This window comes from Zonotrichia leucophrys, chromosome Z (genome assembly GCF_028769735.1).
Source record: "Zonotrichia leucophrys gambelii isolate GWCS_2022_RI chromosome Z, RI_Zleu_2.0, whole genome shotgun sequence".
In the NCBI taxonomy this organism is placed as follows: domain Eukaryota; kingdom Metazoa; phylum Chordata; class Aves; order Passeriformes; family Passerellidae; genus Zonotrichia; species Zonotrichia leucophrys.
The window spans coordinates 61859918-61879876 of NC_088200.1; the positions used below are offsets into that span (position 1 = coordinate 61859918).

The 19959-nt window shown below is 38.6% G+C and overlaps 1 long non-coding RNA gene across 2 annotated transcripts; it reads right to left on the minus strand.

The window, feature by feature from the left end:
- Window positions 1-16121: 16121 nt before the first annotated feature.
- LOC135460062 (uncharacterized) lies at window positions 16122-18714 on the minus strand. 2 transcript variants are annotated; one of them, XR_010443153.1, is made up of 4 exons: window positions 18577-18714; window positions 17136-17207; window positions 16918-16979; window positions 16122-16768 (listed from the first exon to the last, which is right to left on the minus strand). It is a non-coding gene; the product is annotated as an uncharacterized LOC135460062 (long non-coding RNA). The 2 variants fall into 2 exon arrangements; XR_010443154.1 differs by having other exon boundaries at window positions 16848-16979.
- Between the last annotated feature and the right edge of the window lie 1245 nt (window positions 18715-19959).

Consider the following 19959-nt stretch of genomic DNA (forward strand, 5'->3'; position numbering starts at 1 on the left):
TTAAGCTGTGCCAGAGGGGATTCAGACTGGATATCAGGATGAATTTTTCACAGAAAGAGATGCTAAACATTGGAATGGACTGCCCAGTGAGGCAGTGGAGCCAATACACCTAGAGGTTTCCAAGAAATGACTGGTTGCAGGACTTAGAGTCATGGTCTTGACAATGTAGCAATTAGTAAAAGGCTGGACTTGATCATCTTGGATCTCTTTTCCAACCTAAATGATTTTGTGATTCTGTGACTCACTCCATGATTTTGTTACTCTTAGATTGAAGCTGAACAATTATCATCCTCTTACTCTCTTTGGATCACAGGTGCAGTGTTTTCTTTCCCCCATTTTCCCACTCCTTCACTGCACTTCAAAGCTGTTACTGACTTTGTGAATGCATCTTCCAGATCATTTGGCACTCTTGGATGCAGGCTCTCTACTCCTATGGACTGGTACATGCCAAACTCATGTGAGTCAGCCCTGACTGAATCTAAATCCATTGCTAATTGTTCTCTTCCTTGAACTTTGTTCCTAAATGGAGAACCATGGGACACCTTTCTTGCTGAAGTCTGACAATTGGGATGTGGTAAAAGGAAAAGACCATGTGGAGAACAGGATCATCACCAGAGTATGCAGGGGTGCAATGAGGAAGATCAAGGCTCACTTGACTTTGAATCTTCTTAGATTCAACAACAACAAGGGCTTATATGAGTCCTCTAGCAACAAAGTGAAAATTAGTGAAAATGGGCATCTTTGCTGAATCAGACGTGTGTCCTGATGACAGAGACACAGAGAAGGTGGAATTAATGAATGCTTTCTTTGCCCCAATCTCTATAGCTCACATCTGTCTTCAGGGATCCCAGGCTATCTAAGGTAAGATAGGAAGGCTGAAAAAAGAAAGATGTGCCATGGTAATAGAGTTGGTTTAGAGATTGGCTAGGAAGACTTAATACCTATAAACCCATGGGCACTGACAGGATACACCACAGGTGCATTGGGAGCTGGCAGAGGTTGTTGCTACGCCATTCTCCATCATCTTTGAAGAATCATGGAGTACAGGAGAGGTACCCAAATACTGAAGAAAAGTCAGTGTTAATCCCATCTTCTGACAGTCTAAGAAAGCGGTCATGAGAAAGTACTGGCCAACTCAGTCTTGCCTTCATTATTGGAAAGGTGATGAAACAGATCATTCTAGAGCTCATCCCTAAGCTTGTAAAAGAAAAGGTTTTTGGGGGTTGTCAGCATGGATTCACCAAAGGGAAGTCATACTTGACCAATCTGACAGCTTTCCACTATGACATGGCAGAATGGGTCAACAAAGAGAGTGGTGGTTGCTGCCCACCTTGACTTCAGCAAGGCTTTTGGCACTGTCTCCACATCTTCATAGGTGGACTCAGGAAATGTGAGTTAGATGAAAGGACACTGAGGTGGATCAAAAACCGGCTTAATATCAGAGCTCAGAGAGTCATGATCAGTAGAGTACAATCCAGTTGGAGTGTAGAGGTAAAAGCTGGTTTTGTCCTTAACCTCTGCCACTAGACTTAGAGATACTGTCCAGGCATGCAGAGATGGTGTAAGGAAAGTTAAAGCTCAAGTTAAGCTAAGTTGTTTCTTTGAATTCTTTCCCTTTCACCACTCATGTGTTGGCATTCTGTGTTAGAGCTCTGTCATGAGTTTCCCACTAACCAAGACACTCCTGAGGTGCCTGTTTTCCTGCCTCAGTGTGAATTCTTGTGCGTCTGCTTCTCCAACTTTAAAATCTATTTTTTGATATTGAACTAATTTGTGGTTACTTAATTTCCTCTGCATTTGTGATGTTGTGGTTTTAAGTTTATTTTGTCAGTTTGAGCCCAGCACCCTGGGAATAAGGATTTTATCTTCATTTTCTTTCTGCTTTGGAGATGGGGCATGATCTAGTGCTCCAAAAGGTTAACTGTGAGACTTCTGGTTTGAAAATAGCTTTTAATACAATCACATATATTGCTAGGCTATTAGCATTGGTTTTGCAGAGTGCAGGGTTTGTTCGCTGTTATCAGAGATGCAAAAATTCCTTCTGAGATGGAAATTTGTTTTGTACAGTTTGTACATATATAAAGAATTACCTAGAATAGAGCAGGTTCTCATATTCAAAAATTCTTGAGATTTAATTGGTTTTTGCCTGATTTTCGTTGTTAAACTTCTTTTCATGGTAGCTACTCTGTGAACAAGAGGTATAAGCTGTGTGAAAAGAGAGGCCTTGTTCTGTCTGAGGGAAAGAAAATAAGCAATCACGTAAAGACAATTTTTCCCATTCTTTCCTCTTTACTCAGACCTTTATTCTGAGGGTTCCCTTAATCTTAGCAAAAGCCAGGTATTTTAACTGAAAGGCCTTGAGCTATGAGGAAGCAGGGATTATGTTAGAGAACCATCTATACTTTAGCACTGCTAGTTAAACTTCTAAAATATGGAAGAGAGAAGAGGCTCCATAAATGATAGGCTGTTCTGGATAGATAAGTGACTGCTCCTAGTTGTTCCCATGTTAAGAGTTAAGATTACAAGAATTATAGAATTTTTTTGTTTATTTTGTTTGTTTGTTTAGGAAATAAAAACAAATTTTCTATGTTTTCCTTTTGTTCAATCATCTCACTGCTATTATTCCTATGGTAGATAATAAAAAAAACATTGATGCAAAACACTTTGAACTTACAGAAAATACTTCTGATCTAAGCACTGCCTTTTTTCTCCCCACACTTGTTCTTTCTTTCTGATTTTTTTCTCTGTCTAATACATCACACAAAAAGACACTATCAACATGTCAAGGCCAGATTTCAAAAGAAAATATTTACTTGCAAAAGCTGTGATATTCATTCTTTTTGTGAATTGCCTCTGTCTAATAGTGTACATCTACGGATTATTAAATCGCAGAGGATGCCACCCTGAATAAAAATTACTGCATTCTTCATTTTGCTTCCATAGCTGAGAACTGGAAATGCTTTATTTGCTCAAAGTGATTATGAAATAATTGCAGCTTAATATCCAATAAGGGTATCTTTCAGTGGAGTAGTGTTTTGGCTCTGGGTCTTTCACACAGGAACCTGTGAATCACAATAGATTTATTATCTAACAGTCTCAGGTCACTATTTAAAAGTTATTTCTGAATTGTGGTAACACAAGTAGACATATCTGTGCAGCATATTAGGAATGGTGGTCAAGGAAGATAAAATCTGGCCCTCCAGTTATGGCTCTCCCTCTCTTCTTTATTGTAACCATCCTGAAAAGATAATGGGTCATATTGTTAGTGGACTGTTTTTTAATTTCTAATTATTTCTTTTAAGTTTTATGAGTGAATGAAATTAGATTATTTGGGCATAATGTCCACAGGTAAAAATAAAAAGGAGAGGTTTGGGTTATTAAATAGTCTATACAGACTAAAATATTCACCAACCAGAATGAATATAAGAAGAGATGCTTATACCTAGACCAAATTTTTCTCATTGTTTTTTAAGGAAGACATTGAAAAGCAGGATCCACAGAGGTTTTTATCTATCCTCAGGAAAACATACTTTTGGTGACCTCAGATCTCTCTTTTAACATTCAGGGTTATTATTTATACAAGGTTATTAAATTTTAGACCTGCTTTTCATGGTTCTTGTTATACACTGTGTCTCAAATTTCATGGTGTATTAAAAAAAGCAGTAACAGTATCTGATAATATTATTTGTCTCAGTGAAATCTACACACATTAAGATGTATTATTTTCTCATATTCCATGAATATTTTAGGTGATGAATGCTTTTTGAGAGATGATTGCCATGTTCCACATTTAACACAACTGGACTATTTAGGAATTATGTGAATTTTTATGTTCGTATAATGCAATGGGAATAATCTATCTGAGATTTTAAAACTATATTAAATTCTCCAGATTTCCTTTAGAATAGCAAGTTCTTCTTTGTAAATACTGTGAGTTTCGCTAAAGCATAGCATGCACTGAAGCGTGTCCACATCACTTTGTAATAACATAGAGAAGAGGTGGTGTGAAGTCATCATGGCCAGCATGATCATTCTGTGATGGTTCTTCCAAGTAGCTGCACCTTTCATCAGATTGTAGTTAGCAGCTGGGGCCAGGCCTGCTCAGGGAAACCAAGACCAGACCCTAAAGAAATTTTTGTAAATTTAATCACACTTCCCTTGTCTTTGCCTTGCTCTACACTTTTGGTGTTCGACTTTGCTAATTGCAATATCCTCTTTTTATTTTTCTGAAACTGGGTATGGTGTCAGAACCATGTACGTTTGCAGACCACATAGTATATATATTAGTTATATATATTTTCTTAGCCATAACTCCAATCAGTTAAAACACACTTTCTGTGTCTGAAGTGCAGCTGCTGACTTGGCATCCTTTTTTATTGTGCAGTGCAGTATCTCTCTTGGTGCGTATTGATCTTTTCCTTTTCTACATCATCTTTGACTCTCTCATCATCTGAGTTTCTCTTGAAAGTTGAAGTCTTTCACAGTAAATGGTGATAAAACCTTGAGTGAACCATGTTTATCTATCTACTGCTGCACTTAGTATTAGCTGATCACTCCAGACATCAAAGCATTTGCCCCTTTTTGCTAGTGAGATGCTATGTAGTGTCATTTGTATTCACCTCGGGCAGATGCTGAGCCTCTGTTCATTTCATCAAAGAACTATTTATGAGGCTGTAAAAAAGATTAGTTTCTCCGAATAGCCTCCAAATTAAACTTTTAAAACTTTAATGTTGGCACACAAGAATAATTACAATTATAAACCATTAAACATTTAGAGGAAATTTATAGTATTGGAGGAGAAAATTTGCAGCGGTGGTTAAATGCAATAAATTTTCTCTGAAGAGCATTTCCGCAGAAACATTTCTTTCTGAAAATTAAAAATGTAGTGCTTTATTAGCAACACAAAAATTCACAGATGATGTCTTTAGACATCAATAAGATAGGAAGATGCATATTTTTATACAATGCTGTCAAAGACATACAATACATAGTCACATGTTTGTTGGTTTGTTTTTACATCAGCAAGTATGGCTCTCTGAATTCACTTATTTTATTAGACCGCATATTCTATGTGATCCCAGAAAGGCAGGAACCCAATAGTTCACAATTTTCTTCTACACATTACCCCATGCCTTCAGAGCAGTTAACATTTATGAGGCTTAGTCAGTCCTTCAGACAATCCTTAGACATGTCCTATTTTTCTCTGTTACCATGCCTGTGTTTTAACATTTTGTAGAATAATCTCACCTTGTTCCTCCAAATTTTTCCAATTGTAGGGAAAATTTTATGGAACTCTACTCTGCTCAGCCACTTGATACCTAATATCCCTCTGTTTTCTAGAAATATCCTCAAATTAAATTAATTTCTTTGAGACAAAGTCCAATGTCTTTGGAAGGAAGTAAAAAGATTCACATTGGTATATCTGAGCTTAGATTCATGCTTATTTTGACTTTAATAATTGCATGCATGACCCTATTGGAAATACTGGAACTTTTATACTTTCAAACAAAATAGGATAAAACATCCTTTCAACACTTTATGCCCAAAAATACGCAGTAGTATTTCAGATTCCTTAGCTAATTTCCAGTTCGACTGAGTAACATAATTCATTATTCACAGCAATCCATCATAGAGTTACAATTGTTTAAAGGGGACAGTAAAATATCTCACTGCAATAGGAAAAAATCATAAATATTTAATTAAACAGATAAATTAGGCTGTAAATATTTTGGTGACAGACTTTACTTTTTATGATAGCATATTTGCACATCTCAATAGGACATGGCCATGATCCCATTATATAAGAAATGATGTGTTGGTATTTTGCAGTAAATAATCATACAAATAAATATAGTTACATAATTTATTGTGCAGACTTTGGGATGAACTCTGTTACATATTTACATTATGACAGGCAGTATCATCTAGCAGAAAAATCTCATATTTACCTTAATGTGCTTTTTTTGCAATCCTCTCTTAATAAAGGTCATGGGATTATTAAATTCTTATTGATAAAAAATACTGATTTGGACAGTATTTGCTAGTCTTTTAATCAGTGAATCAGAAAGAAATAAATGAATCCATTTGAGTGGAGATTTGGGCCCTTAGGTGTCTTCCCTAGGTTTAGATGCACTTTTTCCAAAGGTACTAGATGCTACATAGCACTCTCGCTGAGACAATTCAGATCTTATAGGTCTCAGCCTCAAGTCTCTAAAGAACATAAATGAAGACAACACAATGGTTTCCTGCAAACTGGGGGACACTATTGTAAGAGACTTAAAGGTGAAAAATACTTCATACACTGTTAAGATCAATGAAAGATTTTTCCTATTGCTGCAAAATGTGAAAAGTAGCAAATGCTCGCCAGTGTCACCGAAGCCCACCCTGGTGCAGAACTTGCCTCCTGGAATCTGGGAAATTGCACTGTGAGTTAAGCTACCTAATGGGAGCTTGCAATATGCTAAAACTGATACTTATTATTCAAATATCCCAGGTCTAGGGTGGAGAAAATAAGGCTGGAGGACAGGTATGTATCCACAAGGAAAGCCACCTCAGGAGATGTGGCTCTGGATGGGTCCAGAGGGGAGAGGTCACAGCCCCCGGAATAAAGATGGGAGGCCCACCCACTTCAGAAAAGAGAAAGACAGACCACAGGACTAATTCACTTGGAAGCAAAGAACCATTTAACCAGATGAAGAGAATGTGTAGCCAATGTGCATCAATTACTTTGTTTGCCAAAATGTGTAAGTATTGAGAAGTTTTGAGCTACGTCAGGACTCTCTCCACAGAGAAGCCAGGAAGGACCAACAGATTATCATCCGGATCCACAGGGTGGTGCCTGCATTTCTACTTAATCTGTCTCCCTCTCACTGCCTTTCTTACCCTCCTTTTCTTTTCTATTTCTTTTATCTCTGTTTACCTTAAGTTTAAAGTTAAATTAAATCCATGCTATTCACTTCAGCATATGATCTTTTTACACCTTAATTCTGGGAGGGACATCTGTCTCTGGTAATCAGATCTTTACAACTATGTTATCTGTCAGCAAAATGGAGTGAACATAATGCATGTTTACATACATAAGAACACAGCTCAAAGAGTAAGTGAAGGACCAAACAGACCTTTGTATCATCCCATTTTCCCTTCTGTCCTGCTTCCTCTTATCACTTTTATGCATTTCACATCTTTGCTAACTTTTTACAATAGCTCCTTAACTAAAATTAGAATTTTCATTTAAAAAGCAGTGAAAAATGTTTTGAAATTATTTTTCTACTCAAATGTGGGGAATTTTTCTGAGCAGGGATATAAGAGAAGGTGACTTGTCTCAGACAATTTATTCATTTACACCAGCTGACAGAGCAAATGAAACAGAAATTGCTGGCTGGCAGCATTAATAAGTGTTCAGATTGATCAAGAGGTCTGGACAGGTGAAATCAAGTCCTTCTAGCAACTTATTGATAGTTATTGACTGCAGTCAGGACTTCAGGCTTCATTTGCACTGGCTGTTTATGATTCTGGCTGTACAGTACACATTCAGTCAAAATCAGATAGACCAGATAAATACTGGTCTATTGAAATAAACAGAATATAGATATTTTATGTAATAGGAATTTGCATCTCACTATCTTAGAGTTCCCCACACAAATAACCAAGAATACAATATCATAATAGTTTCTACCAGTCACTAGGAAGAAATCTTGATTTATGCCTCCAGATCTAAAGGAATATGTATTAAACAAACTGCTGCTGGATGTATCTTTTGTAGCGGATGGAGACAAAATATGAAAAAAAACCAACCCAAAAACAACAGAGGACAAAGCCCAGTGAAAACAGTAAGGGAAAGACTTTCAAATAACCCCAGCAGTTAAGGCTTACGTTCTGGAAAAAAGTAGAGAAGATAAGTGAAAAAGAGAACATTGATTTTAACATGGTTAATGCTTACTTTTATAAGGTTTGTATATACAGAAGTTACATTACATATGAATATGATAAGTTGTAATACAATTAGCTAAGGGAAAAACAGTGATGGATGACAGATTACTACCATTTCTGTGTTGCAAATCTATTGTAAGGCTGAAATGCTTTCACGAGGTGCCATAGCTGTAACTATGCACCATGACTGCCATGATTCTGGAGCAATGATCACAACCGTTTGCAAATACATATTGATTAGTAAATTACTAAAATACACCTTTGAAATCAAGAAGTAGGGTGGCTCAATTGTAGCTAGCAAATGTCCAGTCTGCTGAGAGCTGCAGATATTCTTGATTGTGAGAAGGATTCAAGAGATCCTTTCATGCTGATTTAATTATAAAAGATAAAATTAATATCTCCATAAAAATCACTCTTCTACTTCTTCCTCCTTCAGGCAATGAAAAAAAAACCATTTCAGAATGAAAACTGAGCTTAAAGTTTCTTTGTGCAGCAGATATGTGAAACTGTGACTGACTGCTTGAGCTAAGCTAAAGGTAATTATTATGGTTTTTATGTTAATGTAACAGAAGATCTCCCAAGAAATCTATATGTGATAAGGTTGACCTATTTGCTTTCATTACTTTGATACACAGTCATCAGTAAAGTGTAATAAACCTAATTTCTTTTTTGTCCTAGGGATGATTATAGACTTTATCACAAGAAAAGAAAATGGTTGTTTCCTTATATATGTATTACTATTTCTCCTGCCCTTAAAGAAATGGGAAAGTCCTATGTTGTATGTTGGCTTCCCTAATAATGGGGGAGTGAGGTAAGGATGTAGGTCTAATTGAAGTACTTTTAAACTAAATTACTGTTAATTTGAAAAGATATTTCTCTGATTAAGAAAACAGGCATATTATCTGAAGGGCTATGTTTGGCATATTCTGACATCTTCTTCCCTGCCTAAGTTTATGAGGCTTTCTTTTTTCTTCTATGCTAAATGCTAGGGTAGGGAAACCTGTCAAAGAAAAACAAGAACTGAAATCTTGCTAGACTGATGCTGTCCTACGTTTTCAACAATGACTGTTACTGCACATAACAGAATTAATCCCACTGCTAAAGAAATTAGTCATGCCTTTCAACATTAGGAAGACAATTTATGTACTACAGTGCTGGGACACAAGATAGTGCTGGGATAGTGGCACTATGATAGTACTAACTGCCTTAAGAAAGAAGACTTGCTGAGTATTTATTGTTGGGCCTTCTATAAGGGAACCAAAACTACTAAAAATATTGTTGAACCACTAATGCAATATAATTAGCTTATTGAAGATCAAGTTTCAAGCTAGAGTTTAGTTTATAGTGACATAACAAGCATCAAGCATTGGTAAATTACATAGGCTAATATTTTTAGCACACATAGGAAAACATGAATGTGAGTAGATTAAGCTTCATTTTATTTATTTATTTATTTATTTTTATTTTATTAGCAAGATAGCAACTACTCCTGTGGCCAAAACTAAAAAATGTTAGTGGATCAAATTATTAGGATAATGGTTTTCAACCCAAGAGTTCACACCACAAAAATGCAGGTCTTTTGGTTCTTTTTTTCCCATTTCATTAAAAGTGAATTGTAGAAGCGTGTGTTGGATGTAAAGGACTATATTTAAGTAATCCTTACCTTATGCACACTATGAAGTAAAGTCATCCCTCCAGTAAAACTCAGCAGCTGCACAGTGGATCATTTGCACTGGCAAAGAATGATAGAAATGGAAGATGAAAACACTACTTTTTTTAGCACCCTCTTCATGAGATGAACATTCTGAACTTCAAGCAGAAAGAAAGAAATTACTTGAAACTCAAACGTTTACCTTACTTCTTACCCTGTCCTTGTATCTAGCACATCTTCACAGGCAAGCGAAATAAAATCTTACCATTTGATCAAGTTTCCACATCAACATTAGGAGCTTTTGCAATTGCTTCATAGCAATCATGTAACCAGGAACTCATGGTTCAGAAGTTTTCTGGGCAAGTTTTGAAGGATGATATTGTTTCTCAGTAACAATAGAGAGCAATTTCATCCTTTTGGGGCTTGTTTGTTTGTTTGTTTGTTTTTGGGTTTGTTTCTTGGTTTTTATTGTTCTCTTTTTGTTTCTGTATCTGCACATTGTGGAAGCAGACATCATACATAGCTAAAACCTTTCGAAATTTTTATAATAATAATTAGTACCTGGTCACACCACTGCCATTAAATATGGGAACTCAATTACCTTTTCCAGAACAAGTGTCGTGCATGTAGGAAATTGGGGGATAAACTGATGGATCTTCTTTCGCCTGTACCTGTACAGTTAGGGGATAGATGAAGCAAGAAAACCAAGTTAATTTTGCCAGATCTATGCTGGTCTTGAAATGATCTTCCTGTATTTTGTCTGCAAAGCCACCTGGAGAGGTCAGGCACAGATTTAGTGTCTCTGGGCAAAGTAAACTCCTTCCATAGGCACTTCTTGACTTGAACAGGTGAAGCTAGTGATTGAAAAATAAAACCAAAACTTGGACAGTAGTAAGTCTAGGGCAAGGAGCAGGGCAAGAGGAGAGAAAAATGAAAGATAATGGCAAGTTGAAAAAGAAGGTGCAGGGGCAACAAGGTGAGATTAATAATAAAGATGTTGATTAGAAAATTCTGTATAATTATTTTGTTTCTGCATCTATGAAAGGAAATTTTCGACCAGACTTTCTTCAAATGTTCATGAAGTCCAGCAGTGAGCAGTGCCTCTCAGTTCAGCAAGACTGCACCAGTTCTAGGTCACAACTGTTCTCCAAGTCATTGGTCTTCCCCTGCCCTTAGTTACTTGGGTCTGAAAGACTGATTTTGTCTCTCAAACTAACCAGGACTTAGGTCCATTAGGAGATGCTAGCAAAAAAGCATTAAACAGTGCATAGTAAGAAAGCTGTAATGTTCGTATTAAGTAAATGGAGGATACAATAGATCAAATTGTTCACCTATCCATGAAAGGCAAGAAATGTCTGTGGTTATATGACAGCGATGTCAATTAAATATCAATTGACAGTTAAAAGAGCATTTACTGAAACTTAATAGGAAAGATGATGTGTAATCTAGTTAAAATATAATTACCTTTTCCACACATAAAAATTGTAATGAATATTTGGACTTTTAATTGGATTTTTAGAAGCTGGCTATATTGAGTTAATAATTGTGACAACTAATAGAATATCTAAGTAAATGTCAGTATTCTTATTAATTGATTTTTAATTTTCTGTAGGCTCTCTTGGCAAATGTTAATTAAGTGACAGAAAATTCCTTAGAAATTTTAAATATTAATAACCCTAAATTATGCCTTTATTGCTCACATAATTGGAAGCTAACTACACAGCTACATACTTTCTCTCTACCCTTTACACTGAGTTCAGGAGGATGAGGTTTCTTATGGGTCAATAAACTTACCTGCTTATTAGCTACACAAAGGAAAAGTGAAGGCTAATCCTATGTAATTGTGTGGTGTAGAACATATTAAAGTCTGAAGAACTCCTACTTCCAGCCAAAGGAATTTGAACCAGTGTATATTTTTCATAATTTCCAGAATATGTATATGGTATACAAGTTCATTAACCAGGGCTGCAATGTCTGGGAAAAACGATAAGCTCAAATACCTATATTCTTGATAATCAAAACCTTGCAGTTGTTTTTGAGGAGTAAACACTGCTTGTGTGCAACTTTAACTTGTTGTAGCATTTTTAATTTAAATCATTCTGTAAAAGAGAAGAAAATTCAGGTCAGCATGACCAAATGCTTTGCCTTTTGTCAAAACAAAGCACGTATTTATTACTTGCAGAAATTACTATTTCTGAGAAACTCTTTACCTCAGTTCAGAGGCACTCCCAATCTCCTGACAAAGCAAGTTCTTCATGGGCAAGGCTCAATGCTAGCCAAAAATGCAAGCAAGTCCTGGACTCTTTTACCTTCTTATGGTCAGGCATTTTCAGGATCCTTGTGGAGATACTTAGGATTCCACATCTAAGAGGCAACTAGGATTGTGAACTTTTGGTGCTGTGTATTGGTTAGATGTTCTGGAACTTAGCCAGTTATGACTTGTCCATTTTAAGTTGTCTTACTTGCAAAGGAGAGAGCTTTACAAATATTGACTTATGTCTGAGTCTATTATGTATCTACATATAATTTTCTTTAATTAAAGGACGGGGTGCAGACAAGGAGCCACCAAAGGTGTAGACCTGAATTTTTTTGAGTAAATGTTTTTTGAACTTTCACTGCATGAAAGCTGTGGCCAGTCACATCTCAGTGATTTACATGAACAATTTCAGCACTTGTAGCTTGATCCTTGTTTTCCAGAGACTCTGTGCCCGAGTAAGCTGTGGATATTCTATGAACAATGGGCATTCTACTGAGAAAGTAGGTGCTCATGTCTTAGCTAGTCTATGTGGAGTTCAGTGCACTGGGTATGTACACTCTTTTCTGATATATACCTGAAAATATTGAAAGAAACTTTGTCGTATGAGTGAAAACATTGCCATCTTGTTTGGGAATTCAGCAGAAGGAGAATAATTTGTGTGAAAAAAGCAGATTGCCAGAAAAATCATTTGGGTGCAGTTATTCTAATCCATACACCATCCCTTCTCAATGTGGCTGTTCACATGTATTGTATTTTTCTCCCCAATACATCACTTCTTCTTTCACTTCTAGCTAAAATAATTTTCTTCCATTCAGAGAGGATTAATAATAAATGCATCCTTAGATTTTTTTTTCCATCTGTGCCAGAATAATTACATTACTACTGATTATATGTAGAAAACTTCAGTGAACCAGGCTTCTGCTGTCTTTTTTTTAAAAGATGGCATTTTGGAATTCAAGTCTGAGTTCTTGAAGCTAAGATGTACTGTCCAAAGTTGGGGGCAAGTTATCTCAAGGGATATGGATGCAGCTAAAAGTCTGTTTTGCTGTCTTCCAACTGCATTCTGATTTTCACTGATGTAAGCTGATTTAACATCTGTGTCAAAGTATGACTTGTGTAATAACATTATTATTCAATTTTATTTCAACTTGCAGCCTAATATCTGTGTACTTTATTTATAATTGTTTTGTTATATATTGTCATGTGACTTTTTGTAATATGAATAATTTTGGCTAGTCAGCTTCCTTATATTCCAGATAAAAATGGTAAACACTGTTTCTTGACCTGTGCAATTTATTCTTGTGTTTAATAGATTATATTTTTCTAAATGTCAAGCCATATTTTAGAAATAATACATGGCAAACACTGTTTCCATGAATATAAAAAGATAGGGTTCTAGATGTTTGTACATTATTTTTCTAATTGTGCTTTTTAGATGAAAATATGCACATAATTTGTATTGAAGTAGTTTGTGAATATGCATGTTGTATATGTTGATATCAAACATTTTTGTACCTAATTTTGTTAATTACAAATGAGGGGAAAAATCAGAGATCTCTTGGTCATGGTGGGCTGTAGGGGATTCAAAGCATGCACAAGTAATAACTTTCTGAGCTTCAGGAATGTTTTACTCCTGTTAGAAATACTTTTAAGAACTTTCTCTACCACCGAGCTCTTTACATTAATGGACAGTGAAAAATAGAACTTTTTTATACACATATACTCATATGAACAAACACACTCTTATTTGGTATAAAACTTGAGGGGCAAATGTGATTGTTGCAAGGACTGCAAATTAAACAGACTAAGATTTCTTTCTGTATTCTGTCACATGAAGACACAAGTGATAGCCATTTAACTCAGTAGTGTTGAGCTGTCTTGCATATGTATATTTTTAATAATTTTCTTGTATAAACAGTATGAAAAAACTGAAACTAAAACATATTTTAGAAATTATCCCGTAAGCTGAGTATTGAATAATACTCAGCTTATGGGATAATCATTACAATTGCTTCAGGACAAAATTTCAAACCACTTATTTCTTTAAAAAAGGTATTGAAATTTTCATGCTTTATTAAAATTAATATATCCCCCAAGAAATGAGATTATTGTAGTTTTATTTTCAGATCAAGTAGTTCCAGATGTGCAAAATCCAATATTTAGTCTTTTTTTTTTAGCCCTGACCTTCATATAACTTCTAGCAAGAAATTATAATTGTCACTGTTTAGGTATATTTTACAGAAGATAATTTTGAGAACAATAGGCAAAAATGCATTGAATATTTAATCTTATATTATTTATCTTTACATTACAAGAGTTTAAATATGTCTGCAGGGTTAATCTGGTTGAGTATAAATCAGTTCTGAGTAATACAACTATCCCTAAATTTCAAAAAGTGTGTAAACATATATTTTGTTTTTGCTCTGCCTGGTGTTCATGGGTTCTTAAGGACACGGTGTCTTGAGTTTGTGTACTTTGATTTTTTTTTCTAGTCCTAGTGGAAATATAAGTGAAAGAACTTGTGTGCTATTTTGTAAGATGCTTGTTAAAAAACACCTCTGTGTGACATTTTTTCTTCCTAAATCCTCCATGACATGTTTGCAAGAGACTGAAATCCCTGCACACACAGTGAGCATATATACTACGCTGCAATACTCATCTTGCAGAGTCCAAAATTGGGACTATTTTGGACTTTCAACATAATTCAGTTGTCTTTTGTGCCAATTTGCATTGCCAATGGTTTGAGTCTACTTTTAAACAGATATAAAAATATACATTTAATTTTCATGAAGAAAGGCTCTTTGTGTATATCCACTTAAATTTCATACGTTAGAATACTGCATGAGGCATATTGCTCTTCCCTCGAATAAACAAGCTAACCTTCTTCATGATCCTGTATACCTTCTGACATTTGAAGAAATTTTTATTTTCCATGGTGACAGCACAAATTAGTTTGCTATAAATAACCCTGTTTCACACCCAGCTACTTATCGGCATGTTAGCTGGTGGTTTTATGAATGCGTAATATGATCTGTGGCAATGAATGCAGAGGTTTAGTTTGCAATAGGTACGTACCAATCACCATGCTCAGCAGCAGAGTTTCGATTTCCTCCACTAAGGCACCATGAAAGTGTCTTGCTAATATTACAGTGGTCTGCTGCCCCACTGAAGAATTTCTAGGGACCAGCAGTACATGTAAGAAAGCGCTCACTGAAGAGGTTAATCCTCCACTAATCTAAAGTGAATGAGACAGCAAAAACATCAGTGCAGTCAGATGGGTATTTTTGCCCTACATGGGATTTTTTTTTTTTAAGCTGGTTAAATAAAAAGTTCAGGACCTCAGACTTAGCTATTAAAGGGTTTCTTATTTACAGCTGTATATCAGATGAGCAATTTAAACTGAGATAATAGTTCTGCAGTTTTGCTATAACTCCATAGAGAAAGTAACTGCTGAAGATAGGCCAAGCAAGTAAAACAGTATTTCAGTGACAATGCACAGCTGACACTGATGTAAAGTAAGAAAAATAAATTGAGAATAGCTATTGCACTCTGAAATTTTTTAATTTTGAGGAAAACAAAGGTATTTTAAAGGTTTTGCTAAATAGATCTATAGAAATATAATAGATCTACATAAATGTAAACCCCTTGCCTTTGAATTATTATAATTTTGAAAGTAAGGGGCTCTCTATATTATGTGGAAAAAAACCCCAAAACATATGGATCTCAGACAAAAGAAGGTCTAAAGAAAGTCACGAGAAGGTCAAAGATTGAGCACTATTAAGTAAAATAACCTTTTTTTTTTCTGTCAGGACAATAGGAAACAGAAGCCAAAATATTAGAAAACTGGGTAAGAGAAGATGTTGCTGATGGTAACAAAGTGATATTTATTCTGTTGATTTTTTGGAACTCATACTAGACCTGCTAGAGCAAAATTTGAGCATAAATACTTCTGATAAGAAAGTTTAAACATTTCATGAAGATCAGAGGAGTGAATACATTCTTCATCCTCGCACGCTTCCCAAAATTTACCCACTGAGACCAACAGAGAAGCATCCTTTCTATTTGTAAGCTCTGGATTATGACTTGAATTAAATAAAATATTCAACTCAGTAAAATATTAGTATACTGCTTATACGAAAGTCCAGAGCTGTTTGGTAATGACTCATTGTCCTGGTTTGAAAGACTGCTAAGGAAGGAGGAGCCTCCCATGGAACGGAAAATGTAAACCGCCCCCCCCTCCCCCCGAATTATTATAATTTTGAACCCAAGGGGCTCTCAGGCAAAGATACAACAATAGGAACAGCAGTTCATGACCAGTGTGTGCAATAAAGCACACAAACATCACCAGCCCCGGCACTGACCCCACACAGAACCCGAGCTCGGGCCCGGCCTGCTCGGCCGCGGCGCTTTCCCTCTGCTGCAGTTCCGGGCTCGGCCGGCAGGGGCGCTGCTGCTCCCGAGGGCGGGCGGGGGCGGTGCCTCCCCCGCGCCTGCAGGGGGCGCTGTGGCGATGGCGGCTCGGCCCAGACGGGCCGGGATGGGGGCAGAGGACTCGCTCCACAAACCCCGTGGCACCGATCCCGGGGCCCGGCGGGACTCTCGGGAGCACCAGGCTGGGATTGCAGGGGTGTTTCGGCATTCAGGGGTGGGGGGCTACAGTGCAGTGAAAGCTCGGAGCCGTGCTGAAAAAGCTGCGTGGGCAGCCCGGCTCGCAGCAGGGCAGGGAGAGCCGAGCTCAGGATCCCAGGCAGGAGCAGACGGGGCAGGTCCCTCTGTAGTGAGGTTGGTGTTAATGAGCTCCCAGTCCAGTGGCTGCTCTCACTAGCAGAGGCTCACCCCATGGCAGGAGAAGCAGCAGCTCTGGGCTGGGGTCTGGCAGCAGCAGCGAATTCCCTTCCCCAAGCAGCAGCTCCGACCGTCCTCCTCCAAAGCTAAGAAAAGAGAGAGACAGAGAAAGAGAGAAACAGAGAGAGGGGAGACAGGCAAGAGCTGCCCCAGCCCGTCCTTTACCTCCCCAGTTCCCACAGTATCTCTGGTCCACGGAGAGAAACTCCCAGACACACGAAGTGCAAATAGATACCGTCTTCCTCTGAGCTTGGCTACTTCTTTTGCCTTTCTTAAGTACCCGGTTGTTAGTGTTACCTGGCAATTTATGAGAAAAGATCTCCTAAATAAAAAGGAACAAAAGGAAAAAACCCAACACCCAACAGTCATTTAAACTGCAGGAATCCTCGGGTTTCAATATATGAAATGGAGATTGATCTTGCAGAATTTTCAGAAGCAAAGTATCTTACTCACCTTGTCTTTTTTCCAGCCTTAATGAGAATGAGCTAAAAAATTGTCCCATTTCAGGAAACAACACCTTCGCACCTGTTTAGATAAAGAAGAATTGGTAATATCTACTCTTGAAATAGAAGTGATTTCACACTCACTGCCCTCCTTTATAGGCATGAGTTGAACTTGTCTCTAAACCACCATAATTTGACCTGAAATACAAAAATCCACTTCTCTTTATTGTATTATCTCCATGTTTTAAATGAGATTCTGCAAGATATTCTTTCTCCTTTAATTTTTTTCTCTGTCTTGCTTATGCTATAATTTTCTTTGCCTCTCTCCCCTACACCCTTTTTATGGGGAGTCTTCTTCACTGTTACAGCAAAAGAAAAATCAGGTGGGGGTCTTCGTCTCCGGGGTCGTCCTCACTGGGTGCGAGGGGTCCCGATCCCGATCCCCAGGGAGCGCTGCCCCTAAAACAGGGCCTGCTACTACCTGGGGTAGTGCGGCGTCCAAAGGAACGAAATGTCCAATTCCGAAGGGTCCGGTGGTCAGCTGTCCAGGTGGTCAGTTGTCCACTTCAGGCCCCACGTTGGGCGCCACACTGCGCAAGGGCGGACGCGGCCCTAAATCCGGCTAGCTCGAGGGGTGAGAAGGCCAACGCCCCTGCGCATAGGAAGCCAGCTCCCTTCGGCGTCTTGGCCTCAGGCTGGGCTGGAGGAAGAGCTCGGAGTTGCGCACGTGAGACGAATAAGGAGGTGACCACTTGCTGGGGGTGAACAGTCGGTTTATTGGGTGATCCGGAGGCACCAACAAGGAAGGGCACCAACCAGCAAAATGGCCCCGAACAGGGGGAGCGACAAGGTTTTATAGGGAAGGGGAGGAGAGAGGAGGGGAGCCCAGCTATCCAATGGGGAAACTCAAAGGGAGGTACTGAACGTAACTGACATACACTAGAAACCAATGAATACAAAGTAAAGGAGGGGCCCCGGGACCACAGCCAATCACAACCCCCAGAGAGGAGAAGGTTCTCGAAACCTGGGAGGAGTGGGGGATGATTGACTGTGCCCAGGGAGGAGAAAAACATCTACTTATAAGGTGGGATGAGGGAGGAGCGGTCATACAAACTGTAACATTAGCAACTAAAAATAGCACGGTAACTAGGCAACTTAACTGACAAGGAGGCAGTGGCGGGAAAAACTGGGGAGAGAGGAACCATTTACAAAGAACAAAAGAGGGTACATTACATAAAATGGGGGAGTAAACTGAAAAACTTAAAACACACTACAACAACTGTTCTTTAATCTTTCTCAACAGATGGTTAAGTGTGGTGTCGTGTGTTTTAAAATGTTTATATGAGTTCAGTTGTAAAGTTGGCTATCCCTTGTGTAAGTTAAAAATGTGGTTTGGTCTTCTGTTTCCCCCATGTAATCCCCTCCCAGTAGTTTCTCCCTAAGTTGCTTACCCCTTGTTTTCCCTCCAATGACTTGTCCCTCAAGGTGACTGATCCCTTGATCCTTCCCTTTATGCCCTTATAAGTTTATTTCCTCCCTCCTGGTGATGCCCACTTCCCTCATCTATCATTGTAACCACCCCCCCCGCCCTTTATTTGGAGACCCTTCCGTGTCAATCATCCCTTACTTGATGTATGATTTGCCTCCAGAGCCTTTTCCCTCCCCCGTGCCATTCTTATTGGTTCAGCTGTGTCCCTCGCTCCTCCCCTGGGCTTCGTTCATTGGTTCCCTTGTGTCTCCTCCCGTCGCGCCCATCCCCTTTATCAGTGCCTCCGCAAGCTGGCCTTTCCTGGCATCACACTGGTCCAGCTTGGGAGAGTGAAGTGCCTTGGGATACCACATGAGTGTCCACTCTCTCCTTCCTTTATCTCGGGACTTCGTAGCCACGCTCTTGCCTGCGCCACCCGTGCCACAGATGGCACCACTACCCGAGGGTTTTCAAGAAGAACCTGGGAGTGGCAGACCTCATGGTCTCCTCTGGCCACACACTGGGAGGGGCTAGCCGGCATTTGTCCAGCTCCGGTGGCCGCAGAGCAGGCTACAGTTAAGATAATGTTGTGTGTGTTGGGTGGTATGACTGTTAGTTGTCAGAAACTGGGATCTGATTTTGCTTGTAGTGCATGTAGGAACTTTTGGAAAATAAACTCCCTTACAGTCCAGTTGGAACTGGCAGAACTGTTTTCCTATCTGGGTCTTTCTGCCCAGAAGCCTTCCTTCTATACTGGAAATTTTGAGCTGTCTCAAGGAGATGGCACAGTCATATGGTGCAGGTAGGATTTGGTGACGCTAGTGACACATGCAGGACAGTTTTCCTTCATTTGCATCCCAAGGACTGTGTAAGTGGATATGTTAATGTGGCTTAAAGATTGTCTCACTAACTTCTGGTCAGAATTTATTGTTGCCAAAAGTGGTAAAATCAACACTTTGATCCTCCTACAGAGTACTTAGGCAGCAGTCAGGGCTGGTGGTCTTTGCAGGCACCCTTAACTCCTTAAGGATCCAGACGTAGAACAAGGGTTGTGTTTCATGGTGAGGGGAGTGTGGCTGCTGGCTGCTGCAGAGGCATGGTGCTTTGTGTGCTCCACTGAAGCAACAACCAGTGCATGAGGCCTCTCCTTCAGTCCAGGCGCTTAGGCACTCAGATATTAGGCCTTGCTTGATGCTGGTACAAGATAAGAAAGAGGCCCAGCTCATGTTTTTCTCAAGCAGTCTCATCAGTTCTTCACCATATTAAAGCTGCACTGTAAAATTCTGATAATTTATAGCCACTGTACAGCAAAAGGAGACAGTGTTCCTGTACTTCTGCTCCTGACTAATGTTTAGTTGTATTAGAA